A 19,402-nucleotide genomic window follows, 5' to 3' on the forward strand; every position below is an offset into this window, starting at 1 on the left:
GTTAGGGATGGGGTTGGGTTAGGGATGGGGTTGTGTTAGGGATGGGTTTGGGTTAGGGATGGGTTTGGGTTAGGGATGGGGTTGGGTTAGGGATGGGGTTGGGTTAGGGTTTGTATATTATTATGACTCACACATACACACACACACAAAAGTTAAGCCCCAACTGGAAAGTTGAGGGATTCTGTGTTTGGGGTTCACAGATTTAAAAACGTATCCCCATTATACACACACAAAAGTTAAGCCCCAACTGAAACGTTGTGGGATTCTGTGTTTGGGGTTCACAGATTAAAAAACGTATCCCCATTATACACGCACAAAAGTTAAGCCCCAACTAAAAAGTTGTGGGATTCTGTGTTTGGGGTTCACAGATTTAAAAACGTATCCCCATTATACACACACAAAAGTTAAGCCCCAACTAAAAAGTTGTGGGATTCTGTGTTTGGGGTTCACAGATTTAAAAACGTATCCCCATTACATTTTATTTATTTATTTATTATTTTCAAGGGTATTATCTGCTTACTTGTGTTTTTTGTAATTCTTGCGAGTAAAATGAACCCAAGATTTCTTCTCCATTTAAATCATATAATTTGTAGGTCCAAGGGACTGTATCCATTACATCAATGATTTTAAATAATTCACGAGTCCATTTTTGTGTATAACCTTTCTCAAAATGACTTTTCCGTTTGTATATTCTTACAATATCACCAACTTTAAACTTGGGCTTTCTCAAATTAATCTCCTTTTCATATTCTAATTTTGTAAATGTTTCCAATGGTTTTGATTTTGTTGATGAATGAACTGTATTATTGTAATTATCTACAATATCCTGAATTAAATACACCCATTTTTGAGAACCGAGTTGTGTGAATTTTTTATATAATTTCTCTTTTAAAGTACGATTAAAACGCTCAATAACAACTGCCTTTCCTTCATTAAAGGTGCTGTATAATTTAATACCCTTCCCCTTAAGAAATTTCATGAATATTTTGTTATAGAACTCTGTTCCCTCATCAGTCCATAACTTCTTTGGTTTCCTTTTATCCCGATCAAATATTAGCTTAAAGGCTAACATTAAAGTATCACCCCTTTTATTTTTTTAAAGGGACAACCCAGGCAAATCTACTCCTCAAATCAATAACAGTTAAAGCATACCTGTATCCCCTGTCATTATTCAATTCAATTAAATCAGCGGACCATATGTGGTCGGTGTATTTAGAATAAACCTTCCTTCTTTTAAACTTTGTGATTATAGGTTTGTGTAATTCTTCAGCCAAAAGCTCCTCAGTCTTGATGACATCATTAGAGCCTAATAGTTTTTTGAGGAATAACCAAGACCAAGTTTCAATTTAGCATTTATCAAATTTCTCACAATAAACCTATCAACTTTCTCTCTCAACGTTGGATTTTGTATCAAAGACAAATTATACTACATTTCGCTGTCGGCTTTATGTTTTTCAGTCAACGTAGTGGTTTTCCCATAAGCAATATCATGCTTCATACACACTTCATCAACCCTATTTGTAGGTTTAGACCAAGGTTTAGGATTGTCAGCCTCATCTAATCTTTTATCCAGGTTTGTTCCTGGACCACAGAAAGAATACCCTGGAAGGTGTAATTCCCCTGGAATTCCAGTTGTTGTAAATTTACTTCCTGACAGAAACTTTTGTATATCTCCTCCTCTTTTAGGTGAGATGAATTGGCACTTTTTAGAGCCACACACTTGACATATTCCTTTTTGATAAACTCTATTATTTTTAGCTTTAACATAAGAGATATTTTTAGATTTAGTTTTCTTTTTACATTTGAGACAATAACTCATATTTATTTATCAGAAAAATTCCGACAGAGTATCAAAACCTTTTTGGTTTTTAACATATACATTTCTATCTTAATTTTTAAAACATAAAGAATCCTAAGGAATGCCTTCACTCTCTCCTCCATTTATTTACAAATAAAAACTAACTAAAGTCAATGACACCAACATCATCAATCACATAATCTTTTCCTTCTTCTTCTTCTTCTTCACCACTTTCTCGTTTAAATCTCCTCCCTGAAATTGAAGACATTGACGTTATTTTTGAAACCATTATCTTCATAAGAGTTGTTAATTCTTTAATTTCCTCTTCGGTGCGTTGAGATCGATTTATTTGCTGTAATACACTCAATCTTTTACGAATCTCACTGATTTCCATCTTTTTATATTTTTCCTCCCTCTCTCTTTGCTCCCTTTCCTCCCTCTCCTCCTTCTCCTTTTTCTCCCTCTCCTCCTCCTTTTTCTCCCTCTCCTCCTCCTTTTTCTCCCTCTCCTCCTTCTCTTCTTTAACTCCTTCCTCATTTATCTTAGCAATTTTTGATATCAATATTTTCACAGCATTCATTCTTTCTTTATTTTCCTCTTCGGTGAGTTGAGATTGATCTTATTGCTGTAGTACATCCACTCTTTTTTGAATCGCTCTGATTTCCATCTCCCTCTCCTCCCTCTCTCTTTGTTCCCTCTCCTCCTCTCTTTTCTCTCTTTTCTCCTTCTCTTCTTCAACTCCTTCCTCATCCCTTGCTACCCTTGAGTTTAAACCCCAAAGAATATTATACATATACTCATCTGGATTTTGAGATATTCTTGTATCTATAATTATTTTTCTCATAATAGGATACCAATAAGATTTGTTGACGATTTCTAAAAGAGTTTTATATTTCATAACTTTGAGAAGTTCATTTTTATTTAATACTTTAAACAAGTCTCTATTTGTGGGTTTAACAATATCAGTATAAGGCCAGTTTTTTATGACAAAATTCCCATGTATATGCTCCAAATCATAAGGTATGTAATACCGAGCACCCTTTTCTTGTAGGTATCCTTGAATACAAAAATTATAATTCTCTTGTAGTCTTCTTCCTGCCATTTATGTATCAGAAATATATGTGAGATTAATATTATGACAGGTAATACCACCCCATCTTCCCACTACCAAATCGGTTTGTATTCCTCGGCTTTCTATCCTTATCTCATGACCTTCCTTCTTTGTCATGCTAACCATCGCTATACTATCATATATTTTTCTTTTCTTAAAACCATGTATTTGTTGTTTATTAATTGTACTTCCACATAAATCCATATCCTCACCAAGTGGATAATATTCTTTTTTACGAGACTGATTCAAATCATGTAGGTCTTCTATGTTTATTGAAAAAGACCAATTATACCCTAAATCAGGCATATCGTACCCCCATTTATTAATTCGCATATTAACTATATGTCCTTCTTTATAAAATTCAATTGTAAGCAGGTAGTTAAATTCAATGAGGAAAGGTGTATGGTCAGTATAACCAGGTGTTGTGGTTGTAAATTTTACTTGTTTAACAAAACGTGCTGTTTTCTTTAAAAATATATATTGTGATAAATCACTAAATCTAATTAAGTCATTCGCATCTGTAGGGTTTGGATAATTGATTAATTTATAAGTATTCTTCATATTAATATTTTTACTTACACTATATTTTTGTCGTTCAGCCTGTGCCTTTGTATAATAATTTGATAAATCAATATCCTGAGAGGATTTTCCAAAGATAAAACCATCTTTTCCAACATAAGTCATTTATATTAGATTAAAAATGATATCATAAAAATTTTCATTATTGTTGAGTTGAAATAATACATATAAACATAATTGACCACAACATTTAGAATTAATTTCTTGAACTTGAAATGTTTGATAAACACCATTCTGTAAGAATTGTATTACTTCAACAGGTGGTGGCATACCATAACTATCAAAATAATATTTATCCTGACTATTATGAATACAAACCCAATGAGAACCATTCTGTGTGTCTAAATTCATAATAATATTCTTTGTATTCTTATTTATATGTATTAATTCATCTCTCATACAAATAACCACATTATCAATTTTTAGTGTTTTACAATACTTAGTAAGTTCTATATTTGACGTTGTATTCTTTCCAAATTGTTTAAACCATTTATCCATTTATTTATGAGAAAGATACAATCCATTACCCCGTTTAGTTAGTTTAACACCCGCTTGAGCGATAGAGGAAAGCATATCTCTAACCAACAATCTAGCTTTATCAGGTAGACTTTCAAGTTTTTGAGCAAAATCTACAATTACACCACTTCCACTAATTTGTTTCTCCAACTCCTTGTTATGTCTTTCCAATTCTTTTTGAGCTTTTAGTTGTGCCTTCCTTTCGTTAGCAGTTTTTACCGCTGCTGAAATACCACCAGTCAATGCTCCCGCTGCACTTAAACCAGCAAATAAAGGAATTAGAAACGGGAGAAATCCTCCTCTTGACTCGTCTATTGAATATTTCTTTCACATAGGTTTCGTCATTTTAATTTTAAGAGATCCAACATCATTTAGTGTTTTTACTTGTGTGTGTGTGAGTAAAACATCAATTCTTACAGCTCCTTTTCTTTGAATTGTATTAACATTAATAATACAAGGCTTTTGATTTTGAATACAAGATGTTAATTTATTAAGATTGATTTGATTAACATATACCCCAACCATTTATTTATGAGAAAAAACCTATGTGATATTAATCATAACACCATTATCTGTATTAATCTGTAATTCTGTTTCCTCCAAAAGCAAACAATATGCATTAACCTCTTCACTCTCCCCTCTTTCAATGTATAGAGAAGTATCCACTCGATTAGACTTTATAGTTTCCTTTTGAGAACTCAGGTCAATTGCGTAGATTGTATAAAGTTTTTGAAACGCAACCATATCCAAAATAGGATCATTATTACCATTACTTTCACACACCTTTTGGTAGGACTTGTAGGCTTCCGCATAATCATTTTTTTCCCAATCAATTTCCAATCTATCTCGCGGATAAAATGTGCCATCAAGAGAAACCCGAAGTTGTTTCACCTTGCATTATCACTCAGGGCATTATTCTTATTAGTACCGTCCTCTCCATCTGGTTTTTAAAAAATGAGCCAGAGGTATCGTGGCTTTCCTTGAAGAACACCCAAATTCCAAGTGAAGGTAGTGTGTTCAAGTTTAACGTGTTGACATCTTCTTTTAAGGTATGATACATTTAGCGGTTTCTTTGAGTTAAGTCTTCTATTTAACATCTCTTCCGTTTTAAGATTAGGAGTATATTCACTGATATACCAACACAAATCATTAATAACAAATTTATTATTTTCTCCAAAAGCATTTTCAACCCCAAAAAGCAATCTATTTACATTATCATTCCTTTGTAGTTGAAATCTAATTTTAAGACCATACAAAACTTTGTCATAATCGCAAAATCCAAATATACCTTTCAGAGGTACTGCTACGGTAAAACTATTCTCTGGTTTTGTGTCATCATTATACATTGCCTTCCTTTGACTATAACCAGGGTCTGCGTTTGTACCCGTTGACATATCAGGAATAAAACCTTCCACAGCGCCCTTACCCATTCTATCACTAAACGAATATAGTGTAAATTTCATCATTTCAGATGTAGCAGAGACAAAATCAACCGCTTCAACCTCTTGTGTTCCAATATACAGGCGAACACAATCAAACATTTTCCAGAAGAAATCATTTACGAGTGTGGCATTAGTATTATTCGCAGCCTTAGTGAATTTAAATTTACACAGCAAGAAACTATCAGCTATATTCAAGTAAGTTTGTTGATTATTTATTTCAAAACTTTTTGTTCCATTTGAATTCCAGTCTGTTCCTGTTATAGCATTTACCTTAAAATAGTCTTCCTTTTTAGTGGAGTTTGAAATGATAATCGTATCATCCAAATCATAGATACTATAAATCGCTTCCATACTTGTATTTATATAGCATTAAAATTGTTGAAACCCTGACCCAAGTATTTTAATGATTTTTTGTCGTTCTTGTGAAGATAGTTGAGTTTTACCTTTTTTAATTTCTTTGATTGCTTGTAATTTATGAGACTCCTTTTGAGCATCTTTTATACTCTTTATAGCTCCTGCAACTGAGCCCACGGCAGAAGCAGTTGAACCAATTAGGTCTTTATGTTTAAGGATGGTTGAACCAATACCCATTAGAGTATCAATTATCCCGTCTCCTTTATTTCGAAATTGATGACCCACACCCCGTTGTCTCTTTGGTTTATAGTATCCTCTACCCACATACCACATATCATTATATTCTATGGTGAAAGGTACATGCCCTCCCTGTAATTATTTTATATTTTCCCAACTCGTGTTTTCTCACAATAACCATTATTTATTTATTGAAAAACTTCACGTAGGTGAATTCTGATGGATATAATTTCATCATTAAAGGATATCATACGATTATCTTGGTCGGTTATCCTAAAATTTACTCTGTATATGGTTTTTCCTGACACAGGTAAATAGACAAGATTTTTTGGTTCCATATTAAATTTATAACCAATCGGGGTTGAGTATGCACTGAATGAAAATATTGTATTTGTTCTTATTCCATCGTTATAAGCACCATCAATCAAATCACAATGAATTAATACTGAATTTATACCGGAGGATATTTGGATAACATTATCACTGTAAAACGTCCCGTTATTTTCAATCTTTTTTGAAGAGAAACCCAATAGCTCTCTAAACGAATTTTCAATCGTGAAATCAACTTTATAATTATTTTTAAGTTTAATAGTTGATTTTGAAGTGTGTTTTTGAATATCTATTACAATATTTTTTAGTTCATCACCTTTTTCTTTCATAAGGCGAGAGACTTCTGAAGATATTTGAGAAATCTCGTAAGCTCCAGGTGAAACGGTTATAGTTTTATATCCACTTCCTGGATTATAACTAAACTTGTTGTTTTTCTCTGTGATATTAAACAAGGTATTATAAGTTTCCATCGACAATAAAGATGCCTCATATGAGGTAAGGGGGTCAAGTTGTAGTGGGTAAGGGAATGAAGCTGTGTAATCACTCGTTGTGAAATTCAAACTAAGAATTGTGCTTCTCATCTTATTTAATATCGAATAAAATATCTTTGTATTGACATTTATTAATTATTTTCATATTCATCAACTGATCTAAAATGGCTGAGGATTCATTAAAACAATTGTTGTTTCCAGCCTTCTTACTACCTAACAACAATAATAGCCTATTAACTAATTGTGATGGGTCATTTGGAAGAAAACTAACCCGAACCAAGCTTACTTAAAGCATCAATAATATGTTTCTCCTTCTCATTCTTCTTACTTTTACCAGCAACAGAAACTCCATAATCAAGTGCATTTAGCAACTCAATATATACCCTATCTTCCTCTCTTTCCATATCAAGTGGTTCCTCAAAATATTTTGAACCGCTGAATCCGGGGTTTGTTAGAAGAAACATTAATCTTGGAGTTAATTTAACATTTGGTTGAGTAGAACTCAAGAACATCAATTCATCATTAAATATCAATACCTTTTCTTTCACAAGATGGAACACTGCTGGTTCTTCTGTTGGAATGAGACCTGCTCTGGTTTTTGAATCTGCCAAATATTCATTGTTTTGAAGAGCTTCCACTACATAATTAGGGGGTTGATTTACCTCCTCAAGTTTCTGAAATAATTCTTCATCATTATATTCTAACTAGGGCATGCCCGTACGTGGGTGCAATGCCCGTACGTGGGTACGTGGGTACGTGGGTGCGAGTACGGTGACAATCCCCCCCCCTCTATTTACATGAAATGGTTTGGTCCATGAAATGTTTTGGTCCATTCGCAACGCCAAAGCGAATGGCGAACGCTTTACATGAAATGGTTTGGTTCATGAAATGTTTTGGTCCATTCGCAACGCCAAAGCGAACGGCGAACGGCTTGCGAGTACAGTGACAATCCTCCCCCCCCCCCCCCCTCTATTTACATGAAATGGTTTTAATTAGTTTTAAAACATAGTTTAACGCCAACATAGCGGCAACATAGTTTGCCAACGTGAAATAAATGAATACGCTCTCAAATGTGCCGTCCGAGGCAGAGTGTGTTCGCCACGTTCGGCACACGCGATAGCTCGCTGCTCTCTGATTGGTTGAATCGTTTTTTGGACATAGCTCGGTAAGTAATTGTCCGATTAATATGAAACCTTGAAAAGGCACATCCTCGGGTCCCCAGCAATATACCTGGCAAGTTTAAAGTATATCGGACCCGTGGTTGTCGAGAAACAGCGGTCACAGACAAACAAACAAACAAACAAACAAACAAACACACATACAGAGATTACTGGAATTATAGATAGATTTTCCAAGTTCTTGTTTTGTTATCTGACTAAAATCTTTGAGCATTTGAAGTTTTTTCGGAGTAAATTCTACCGTGGGAACTGTAGGGTGTTGAGTTTTTAAAAGCGGTTTAAAAAATTTCTCTTGTTTTCTTTCAAAGGCTTCTTCACCAGTTAGTTTCTGTCTCCGTTTCTTCTTTATCTCTTCCTGTTGCTTTACAACTTTTGAAACCAACTCTTGATGTTCTTTAAACTTTCTTGCTCTTTCTTCGGTATTCATTTTCTGTATTTATTTATTGAAAAATATCATTTAATGAATTGTAAAGGTCAATGGGAAAATTTTCCTTTTCTTTGTCATTATAGTAAATGTGTTGAAATAAATCCTTTTCTTTAAATATTTCATCAAATTCTTTATTGGTATTAATACGAGTTGTTATTTCTTCTTCACTAATACTTGTATCTCTGCTTTTCATACGTTTGCGTTGAGTCTCCTCATCGATATCAAAACCGAATGATAAAATCTTAACTCCATCACCACACAATTGTTTAATAATTTGTCTCATTCCTTCAGGATTAGTTTCTAAAATCCCAAGACCATTAGATTTTACTTTATTTAACTCACTCTTACAATGTGAATATTTTGTAGAACCAAGAGAGACCTCCTCAAATATTTGACCTTCGTTCCTCAATCGCATATGTTCCTCCATTGAAATGTAGTAATAATCTTTCCCTTCTACTTCTCCTGGTCGCTTTGCTCTGGTTGTAGTACTCACAAAACGAATCATAGGGTGTTTTAAAAAAAAACTTACAATCTTTTCATTTTTACTATTCAAGAGTTTAGATTTATGAAAGTTCTTTCCTGAAGCAGATTTACCCACAAGATTAATAATAATAGTTATCATTTATATATGTAATTATGTTTAAAATAAAAATACATCCTTTAATATCTCATCTTGTTTCACAACAATATATTTATATTTTTCAATCGTGTGTTTCATATAATTTTCAAATTCTTTTTTACTACATAACGTAGAGCAATTATCTCTCCAAAAATTATTTACATCTATTGAATTTAACTTAAATAAAATAAAAGTATTGGCATTGTTTCTTATTGAGTGTCGAGGGAGTTGAAAATATGATTGACTAAGATATATACAATTACAAGAAGAATGTCTCCCTCTTGTATAGTAGCTATCCATTACTGTTTGGTTTCTCTCATTAACACAATCATCAAAGATGACGAGGTTCTTTTTTGATTTATCTAAATCTTGAGGTGAAGGTATATCATCCGTATTATCACTGAGAATACAAGTTATGGGTTTTGGTTTCGATTTTGATTTCTGTGTATCACAAAATAATTGTATTATATCTTCAATATTATAATCATTTAGTTTGTTTTGAAGTTTAAATAAACCGATAATGTCTTCCTTTTTAAGACCTGCATTAAAACCCTGTGAGAGTAGTTGATACTCGGGTTGAAAACTAGACTTTGTAAAAATTATTAAATTATCATAATCTAAAAAATTAGGACCAAGGAGCATCTTTAAAAGTAAACAGGTTTTTCCACATCCGCTTGAACCAACTATTAGACATCTCAATGAATTTGGAATGTTTTTATGGTTATTAAATTTTATCTTATTTTCCCAAACGGGTAAAAAATCATTCATTTATATATTTGGAAAACAAGTCATCTAACTTTTTTTGAGCTATTTTAGAAACTCTATATTTTATCCTGAGTTCGGGTTTAATTTCAAAATAATTCATTATTTTATTTATATAGTATCTTGTATTAACATTTCCATTAAAATTATTTTGAATAATAAATATCATTAAACCCTTATACATTTCCTCAATACAAATAGTCTCTTCCCTTGAAAGAAATGGTGTATTATCATCACAATACTTAACATTCATCTCTCTTATTAATCTTGTAAAGTAATTCATTTTTGGTTCTAATTTAAAAGAGTTATATATATTTTTATATTTTTTATTATCATTAATTAAAATTAAATCACAGAAAATACATTGTTTATATGAACCCTCATTATTAAGCCCTATTCTATCACAAGCCGGACAATTCTCTAATTTATCATATGGAGAGTCTGGAAATTCTAAATATCCTTCAGAACTTATCATATTTATATGGTAAATTTTTACTTAAACTAAACGCAAGTTTATTCATTAATAAATACAATGTTTCAAAGCACAAAAGACAAATTTCAATCAATCTCTACTTCGGTGAAAGATATAGAAAAAGATGTCAAAGATGTTAAATTGAACAAAGATAAATATGGAAATTTTTGGGTAAAACCAGTTATGGAAAATAACATGAGCCCCTCTATTTCATTTAAAGGAAGAGCTCTAACTATACCTGGAAAGACATCCATTAAAGTAAATCCAACAAAAGTTTCTCCTCTACTCCTGGCAATTTATTCAAAGCTTGAAAAAGTGATTGACCACGATACTTTGAAAAAGAATGATAAGACCATCAACAATACTCGTGGAGAAATTTGTATTTACTTTAATAATCCAAAGGGTGTAGATCTAAGTAAAATGAATGATGTTAATATTTCTGGTGAAATGTCATTTCGTTCTATGATAGTTAGAGATTATTTAAAGATAACTTTTGATATTAAAAATGTAGAGATTGAATCCGTTAATGAAAGAAAGTATATTGGTATAGATGGAAAGGTTTTTTCTGCTAATTAAATATGAGTCATTACAGCAGTGAAGATTTTACTATTTCATTGAACTCGGACGATAGTGATGATAGTATTTCATTGAACTTGGACGATGGTGATGATAGTATTTCATTGAACACAGCTGATAGTTATGATACTAATAGTTTGTGCTCAAATGATAGTTATGAGAGTAGCTTTATTGATGACTCTGAGTATGATTCTGAGTATTCATGTGATAGTTATGACTTAGATGATTCTGAGTGAAAAAGTGTTTTAGTTTAAGCACAGCGATATATATAAAACGGAGCTGTAAAGCTCAAAAGTGTTTTATTTTAAGCCCAGCGATATATATAAAACGGAGCTGTAAAGCTCAAAAGTGTTTTATTTTAAGCACAGTGATATATATAAAACACCACGTTTTCTCACGCTATAAATATGGTTTATTGTGATACTTGCGAGAAGGAAGTAAAATATTATAAACAACATATTCTCACCGCAAAACATACATACAACATTCTTAACAAACTTTCCCCTCTTCCACCTAAAACAAAACATTGTAAGGTCTGTAAAACAACCATCCTCAAGAAGGGGTTTAAAGCCCATCTTAAAACTAACAAACACTTGTCAAAATTGTTTACTATTAAAAATACTGATGGTGCTTTCAAAAGACATATCAGGATTCGAATCTTTAACTTCAAACCTCCCGAACCAAAGTCTATAGTTGATGCTGTAGAAATAGTCAAACCTGCTGTTCAAACATTGATTGAAAAAACACTAAAAGAAATGAAACCACTTAAATTTTATATGGGGGTAAAATTAGAAATGACAAAGGATAAAGGAGTTATAGATACACCATACATGAGAACTGAGCCACACTTTATATCTTCATATCAAGATTTTAAAACATCAGGAGTCTATGATGAACTTATTAAACAAGAGCAAGATGTGGATAATTCAATCGTAGGAAGTGGATTCAATATAGGAAAAATTATTTACATAGACATTCATATTCTTAAATCAGATCCTCTAAAAGCTTCTTCTTACATTGATTTACCCAGTGTTATCAAAAATAGAAAAGCAGTTATCAATATCAAAAATAAAGACAATAAATGTTTTCTCTGGTCTATTTTAGCACACTTACATCCTCCACATTTTCATGATGAAAGAGTATCTCATTATAAAAAATATGAGAATACATTAAATACGAAAGATCTAAAGTTTCCGATGACTTTAAATGATATTCCTAAATTTGAAAAGATGAATAATTTATCAGTTAATGTTTATGGTCTAACAGAAACAAACAACATTCAGGTTTTAAAGCTTTCTGACAATTGTAAACAAACTCATATTAATCTTCTATATTTTAATTCAGAGGAAAATTCACATTATACATACATCAAAGATATTGCTAAATTAATAAAACCACAAGTATGTAAAAGAACAAATAAAATATATATTTGTATGCGTTGTCTTAACTTCTTCCATACACAAGAAAGATTAGATAAACATTCAAATTATTGTGGTGAACATAAATCAACGGTAATCAACATGCCTAAAAAAGACTCAAAGATCACATTCAAAGATGAAAAGAAAACAATAAAACATCCATTTGTTATATATGCTGATTTTGAAAGTATTTTAGAAAAAATTGATACTGCTTCTCCAGATCCAAAAGAATCATACACAAATAAATATAAAAAACATACTCCTTGTGGTTTTTGTTATTATATCAAATCATCCGTTGGTGATAAATATAACAAGTTAGAGATGTATAGAGGCTCAAATACCCCAGAGGAGTTTGTGAAACGACTAGAAAAAGACTGTGTTCGATTAACCAAGATAATGAGAGAAACCAATAAACCAATGTCCTTAACAAGTAAAGAAAAAAGGGAATTTATAAAAAACAATGTCTGTCATATTTGTGAGGAGAAAATTGGTAAAGGTCGAAAGGTTAGAGACCATTGTCATCTCACTGGTAAATATAGAGGTCCGGCTCATCAAAGTTGTAATATTAATTATCAACTCCCCTCTTTCATTCCTGTCTTTCTTCATAACAACGCTCATTATGATACACATCTATTTATCAAGGAACTCTCAAAGACTTCTGGAAGTATCTCAGCAATTCCAAACACGGATCAGAAATACATTTCATTCACAAAAACAATTCACACATCTCCTATTACTCATATCAGATTTCTTGATACATTTAAATTCATGGCAAGTCCATTGGCTAACTTGGTTCAAAATCTAAAAGAGTTTCCATGTCTTTCAGAGTATTTTTTAGATAAAGATTTTCTAACACAAAAGGGAATTTACCCCTATGACTATATGGACTCATTTGAGAGATTCAATGAAACACAACTTCCTTCAAAAGAAAATTTCTATAACAAATTAAACAACAGTAATATATCTGATAAAGATTATGTACACGCACAAAATGTTTGGGAAAAATATAACATCAAGAATCTTGGCGAGTATCACGATTTGTATCTCAAAACTGATGTGCTTTTATTGGCCGATGTATTTGAAGCCTTTAGATCTGTTTGTCGCACTGGATATGGATTGGATCCTGCTCACTACTACACAGCACCTGGATTGGCCTGGAGTGCGATGTTGAAAATGACAAGACAAGATTTGGATTTGATAACCGATGTTGATATGCTTTTGATGATTGAAAAGGCAAAAAGAGGTGGAATTTCACATGTCTGCTCGAGTAGATACGCAAAAGCAAATAACAAATATCTTCCAAATTATGATCCAACGAAAGAGAGTTCTTACTTGATGTACTATGACGCGAACAACCTGTATGGCTGGGCAATGTCTCAGGCTCTTCCTTATGGAAAACTTAGATGGGTAAAGGAAAAAGACTACAAAAACGTTTTACAAGATGTATGTATCTCTACACAAAAAGAATTGGATGAAGAAAAAGTTGGTTATTATTTTGAAATTGATTTAAAATATCCAGAGGAACTCCATAACCTACACAAAGATCTCCCATTTGCTTGTGAGAAAGAAAGTCCAAAGAAAGAATGGTTGAGTGATTATCAACGATCGTTTGATATAGGTGAATCAACAGAAAAATTACTTACTACATTATATAACAAGAAAAATTATGTTCTACACCAAAGAAATTTGCGACAATATTTATCAAAAGGTCTAAGAGTAGAGAAGATCCATAGGGTTCTAAAGTTCAATCAAAGTCATTGGTTAAAGGGGTACATTGATTTTAATACACAAAGAAGAACAGAGTCAAAAACAGATTTTGAGAAAGACTTTTATAAATTGATGAATAATGCGGTCTTTGGTAAGACTATGGAGAATGTGAGGAAAAGACAAAATATCAGACTATCAACATCTTGGGAACAAGCATCAAAATTAATTAATAGACCGAGTTTTACTCGAGCTGAGGTCTTTACTGAGAACTTTTGTGCGATCCATTTGATTAAAGAGAGTATTGAAATGAACAAACCTATTTATATTGGAACAACAATTCTTGATTTATCAAAGTCATTAATGTATGATTACTTTTATAATAACTTGAGGAAGAAATATCAAAATGATGTTAATCTACTTTATATGGATACAGATAGTTTTATTTTGAAAATTAATACCAACGATGTTTATTCAGACATGAAAAGAGACATTAATATCTATGACACGAGTAATTACAGTCCAGAGAGTGAGTTGTTCTCTTCTAAAAATAAAAAGGTGATTGGAAAGTTCAAGGATGAATTAGGAGGAAATGTTATGAGTGAATTTGTGGGATTGAGGTCAAAGGCTTATGCTTATAAATACATTGTGAATAACGTTGAAAAGACTGATAAGAAGTTAAAAGGTGTAAAGAAAAATGTTATTAAAGAAACAATAAACTTTAAGGATTATTATAACTGTTTAACAACAAAGAAAGAAGAGTTTAGAAAGATTAATGGAATAAGAAGTTATAAACATCAATTATATTCAGAAGAGATAAATAAGAAAGCATTGGGGGCTTTTGATGATAAGAGGTTTATTTTAGAAAATGGAATTGATAGTCTCCCTTATGGTTATATAAGTATATAAGTGATAAGATATATATAAGTGATAAGATATACAGTATATAAGTGATAAGATATACATAAGTGATAAGATATACATAAGTGATAAGATATATATATATAAGTGATAAGATATATATAAGTGATGAGTTAAAAAGGGGGGGTTGGGGATTTTAACGGGCTACCGCCGCCTTTTTTACTATTATATAAATGATAGAACCAAGTATCAACCAGACTAAAGAGTGGAGGTGTAATCAACCTTGGTATATAAATGGAAAACATAATGAATGTGAAAAATATCAAATAGGTATAATTGAAAAGGCAACTGGTAAAAAAGTTCACAAAACAAATAAGAGAATTAATTTAAATACCGGTGAGTTGGGTAAAAAAGATAAAAATATTTTTGAGTGGACGGAAAACTTTGATGGTTGTCAGGAAAATATATACATTAATTTAAAAATGGTATGTGGGAGAGGAGGCGCTCAGACAAGAACATTGAGGGAGGTTTATCATTTTATTTTAGCTCAGTTAAAATATCTTGATAAAGAACCAAACTCAAACATATTTTTTGTTAATGTATTAGACGGTGAGGAGAGTTGTAGGAGAATTAAATTATTTCCCACACATAAACAAATATTTGTAGGGTCGTTGTTTGAGTGGGTCAAAGATGATTCACCAGATGATATTAAGAGTAAAAGGTTAAAAGGTCCATAAGGTCAGAAGGATCACAGGTTCACACAGAAGGACCATTGTTTAAGTGGTCTAATGAATAAGGATAACATGTCAAAAGGTTAGAAGGTTCGTAAAGAACAGTGTGAGAGAAATAGAGGTGTTTAGGGGCAATGAGGGAGGGGAAAAATTAACATGTAAGTCAATGGGAAAATGAGAGTGTCCCAGAAGCAACATATATACACTACTTCCCACACACAACAGATATCAGAAACAAAACGAGGGATCAATTATGAAAGAAACACGTCTGTTGTGTAAAATGTATACGCGGAGCTCGGGCTTATCTGTCTCGTCGTTGGCTTTGGCTGCTGTCCAACACGCGGCTCCTTTCGTCCCGCGGCACGCCTCGCACCAAGTTCCAAAGCCCGGAGCACCGAGCACCAAGCACCGATCACCACGAGGTCCCACAGCAGGCTCGCGCGAATCCACCCAGCAAAAAGGAGCGAGCTCCAACCACCTCAACGGCAATCTTCCACACGACAGCCAACTCAACCAGGGCCAGGACTCTGCTCACAAGCCAACTCAGGATCGCACCGGGACTCTCTTGAGCTGTGAACTGCGAACAGTGAACTCAAAAACCTTCTCACTGCCAGGAATGTCACTCAACTACCAGTCCGACTCCATCTGCTGAACTACTCAACTCGACTCAGGAATGGAACTAGACTCTCTCGGTCCTCCTGCTCAACTGCGCAAATGGCGTTCGGCAACTAACTGCTCGAAAAGGCGTCCGGCCCCCGTTAATATCCCCGGCCGATGACGTCAGCATTGGCGCTCTGTCCTGCCAATCAGAGCCTCCATCGACTCACCGGCTCGTCCAGGGGCACGCCCACTGCGTCACTCTCACCCCCGCTCCTGCTCCTTGTGTTGTAGCACGTGCTATGCGAGGTGGATAGGCCTCGCGGAGGTGCAAATGGTGGTGGCCGTGTGGCGGTGTTCTAGCCCGATTTCTTCCTAAGTCATGTCTGGGGGAAAGGGCGTCATTAGTGTTGTACGAAGGGAATCCTAACCAATGTCTATGTGGTCTGCAGTGTCATAAGGGACAAAGGTTTGACTACCAGGTGAGACGTACAAGGGCTCTACTCATTAACCCCGACACTACCTAACACACGAATCTCCTGGTAGATTCACAGTTATACACCTTGACCGACAAAACGCCTAAACACACAGAACTTATTAAAGGTAGATTCCCTATCACGACAGTCAAGCATGTTACCTACTCAGATCTACTCTGCTCTACATATATCACGACCCAAATTTGTAACAATATTAATTAAATATATATGTATAAGTTTGGTCATAAGTAACTCTGAAATAAACAAATTCTCGGAGGCTGACCCGTATTCGGATCTTCACCAAAATTGACTTGATTTCCCCTTTTCACACACAAAACCTGCCCACCAAGTTTCATCTGAATCCCTCCACAACTTTTTGAGATATCATGCTATACATCGGTTGGTGTTGCCCTGGTGTTGGGCTAGCGGCTAGGGTGCCGGCTTAGGATCCTAGGATCCTGGGTTCGAATCGCTGAATTAACGCCAGGGGGGTTGACTCAGCCTGTCATCCTTCCGAGGTCGGCAAATTGAGTACCTGTTCACTGGTAATTCCCTGTTTGTCGTTAAAAGGCGGCAAAAAGGGTTGGCGTCAGGAAGGGCATCTGGCCGTAAAACATTGCTTCAAAAAGGAGACCGAAAAACAACAACAACCACGGTTCCCGAAAAAGGCCAACCCCCGCTTTGCGGGGAAAAATGGCCTCTAAATGTGGTTATTTTTTTTTATATATGCTATACATCGGTTGTTGCCCTATCACTCAATGGTGAAGAATTACTAAAAAAATTCTCTAATTCGAATCCGCATTTGAATCTTCACCAAAATAGAATAAATTCTTCCTCGTCACAAACCCAACCTGTCCACCAAGTTTCATCCGAATCCGTCCACAACTTTTTGCGATGTCGTGGTATGTATAGTTTTTTGCCCAATCTCTCAATGGTGAAGAATCACTTAAAAATTATATAATATCCACAAATAATAACCCATTAATGTCAAAGTGGAACATTTTTTTTTTAGAAATATTTACAAATTCATGAAAAATGAAAAGCTGAAATGTCTTGTCAGTAAGTATTCAATCCCTTTGCTATGACACTCCAAACTAAGGCTTAGGTGCGTCCACTTTCCTTTGATCATCCTTGAGATGTCTCTGCAACTTGATTTGAGTCCACCTGTGACTAATTCAATTAATTGGACATTATTTAGAAAGAAGCACACCTTTTTATATGAGGTCCCACAGTTGGCAAAGCATTTAGAGCAGAAACTCCACCATGAAGTCCAAGGAATTGTCTGTAGAACTCCAAGATAGAATTGTGAAGAGGCATAGATCTGGGGAAGGGTATAAAAATATTTCTAGAGTGCTGAAAGTTCCCAAGAACACAGTAAGCTCCATCATTCGGAAATGGAAAGAAACTGAGCAACCGAGCAAACTGAGCAACCACACCTTGGTCAGGGAGGTGACCAAGAACCCAATGACAACTTTGACAGAAATAGAGATCCATGGCTGAGAAGGGAGAACCTGCCAGAAGGACAACAGTCTCTGCAGCACTTCACAAATCTCGGCTTTATGGGAGATGATGGAAACCACTCCTGAGAAAAACGCACATGACAGCACTTACTGTAGGCATATTTGTCATGAAAAAAAAATTCGCGTATTTTTTTTGTTAAAAGCAAAAACTCACTTGATTTTGTAAGAAGGTATCATAAGCTTTAAAAAAATTTAGGGTGGCATTTTTTCTGAACATTCTAACGGCCTGAAATCCAAGATGGCCGCCACCGTAGCAAAACGCCCTAAATTTGACGCTAAAATTAACTTAATGTGGTTTAAATATTTTTGTTTTCAGCATGAACTTCTTGGAACTTGTATATAGAGGTGACTATAATAACAATAACTTCCACCTGACTACTAATCTTTTTATTTTGCACAATTTCAGACAGAGGCTGCCTTTTTTATTTCAACATGGCGGCCGGAAAATTGACGTTTGAATCCAGTCACCGGCAGCAGTTTGTTCGCTTTATAGTGTTAAGGTTCCACTTGTCCATTTTATGGTGTACTAACATATTCTTTTCTTCTTTTGCAAGCTGCAAGTACCCACAGCAACCATCACCCAGGATAACATAGCTTAGAGACCTTAGATTAACCAAAATGGCAGAGTCTTCATCTAACAAGAAGTCAAAAACGGTGGATTTTGAACTATGCTTTATTTGCCAGTTGAGCAGCAAGCAAACAGATTATACAAACTATGTGCTTCGTCCTTCTTTGCCTTCAGTAGAGAAAGTAATTACAACAACTGATGTTCGATGTTCATATGGGGAAACAGAATTCTCTACATTAAAGAATCGCATAAAAGGTTTGTCAGCCCATGAACTGTTACAGAATGGTTTTTCATACACAAGACATGTTATAAGGATCTCACACATAAAACATGCATTGAACGAGCCAAGACCCGATATGAGAAAGGACAAGCGACAGGCAGCGTCAGTTATATAAAACAGAAGACAAAAGGACGACCGAAAAAATCTGATGCTGCATCTACAAGTGCTTCCACATCACAGCGATCTACCAGAAGTCAAGCTTTCGACAAGGAGATGTGTGTCATTTGTCAGGAAGACAAAGCAGACAAATTGCACGACGTCTCAACTGAAAACATGGGAGCTCAGCTCAAAGCCATTGGTCAACAAACAGACAGAAAACTTTTGAAAGTTAGACTGAGCAATGTTGTAGGCTCAT

The 19,402-nt window shown here is 34.2% G+C and overlaps 1 protein-coding gene across 3 annotated transcripts in view; it reads left to right on the top strand.

Annotated features, from left to right (window-relative positions):
- The window catches only part of LOC137437941 (uncharacterized), a 106,774-nt gene that overhangs the window by 65,476 nt on the left and 21,896 nt on the right, over positions 1-19,402 (top strand). The window lies entirely within an intron of this gene.

Source organism: Myxine glutinosa, chromosome 12, assembly GCF_964187855.1.
Source record: "Myxine glutinosa chromosome 12, kmMyxGlut1.1, whole genome shotgun sequence".
In the NCBI taxonomy this organism is placed as follows: Eukaryota; Metazoa; Chordata; class Myxini; order Myxiniformes; family Myxinidae; genus Myxine; species Myxine glutinosa.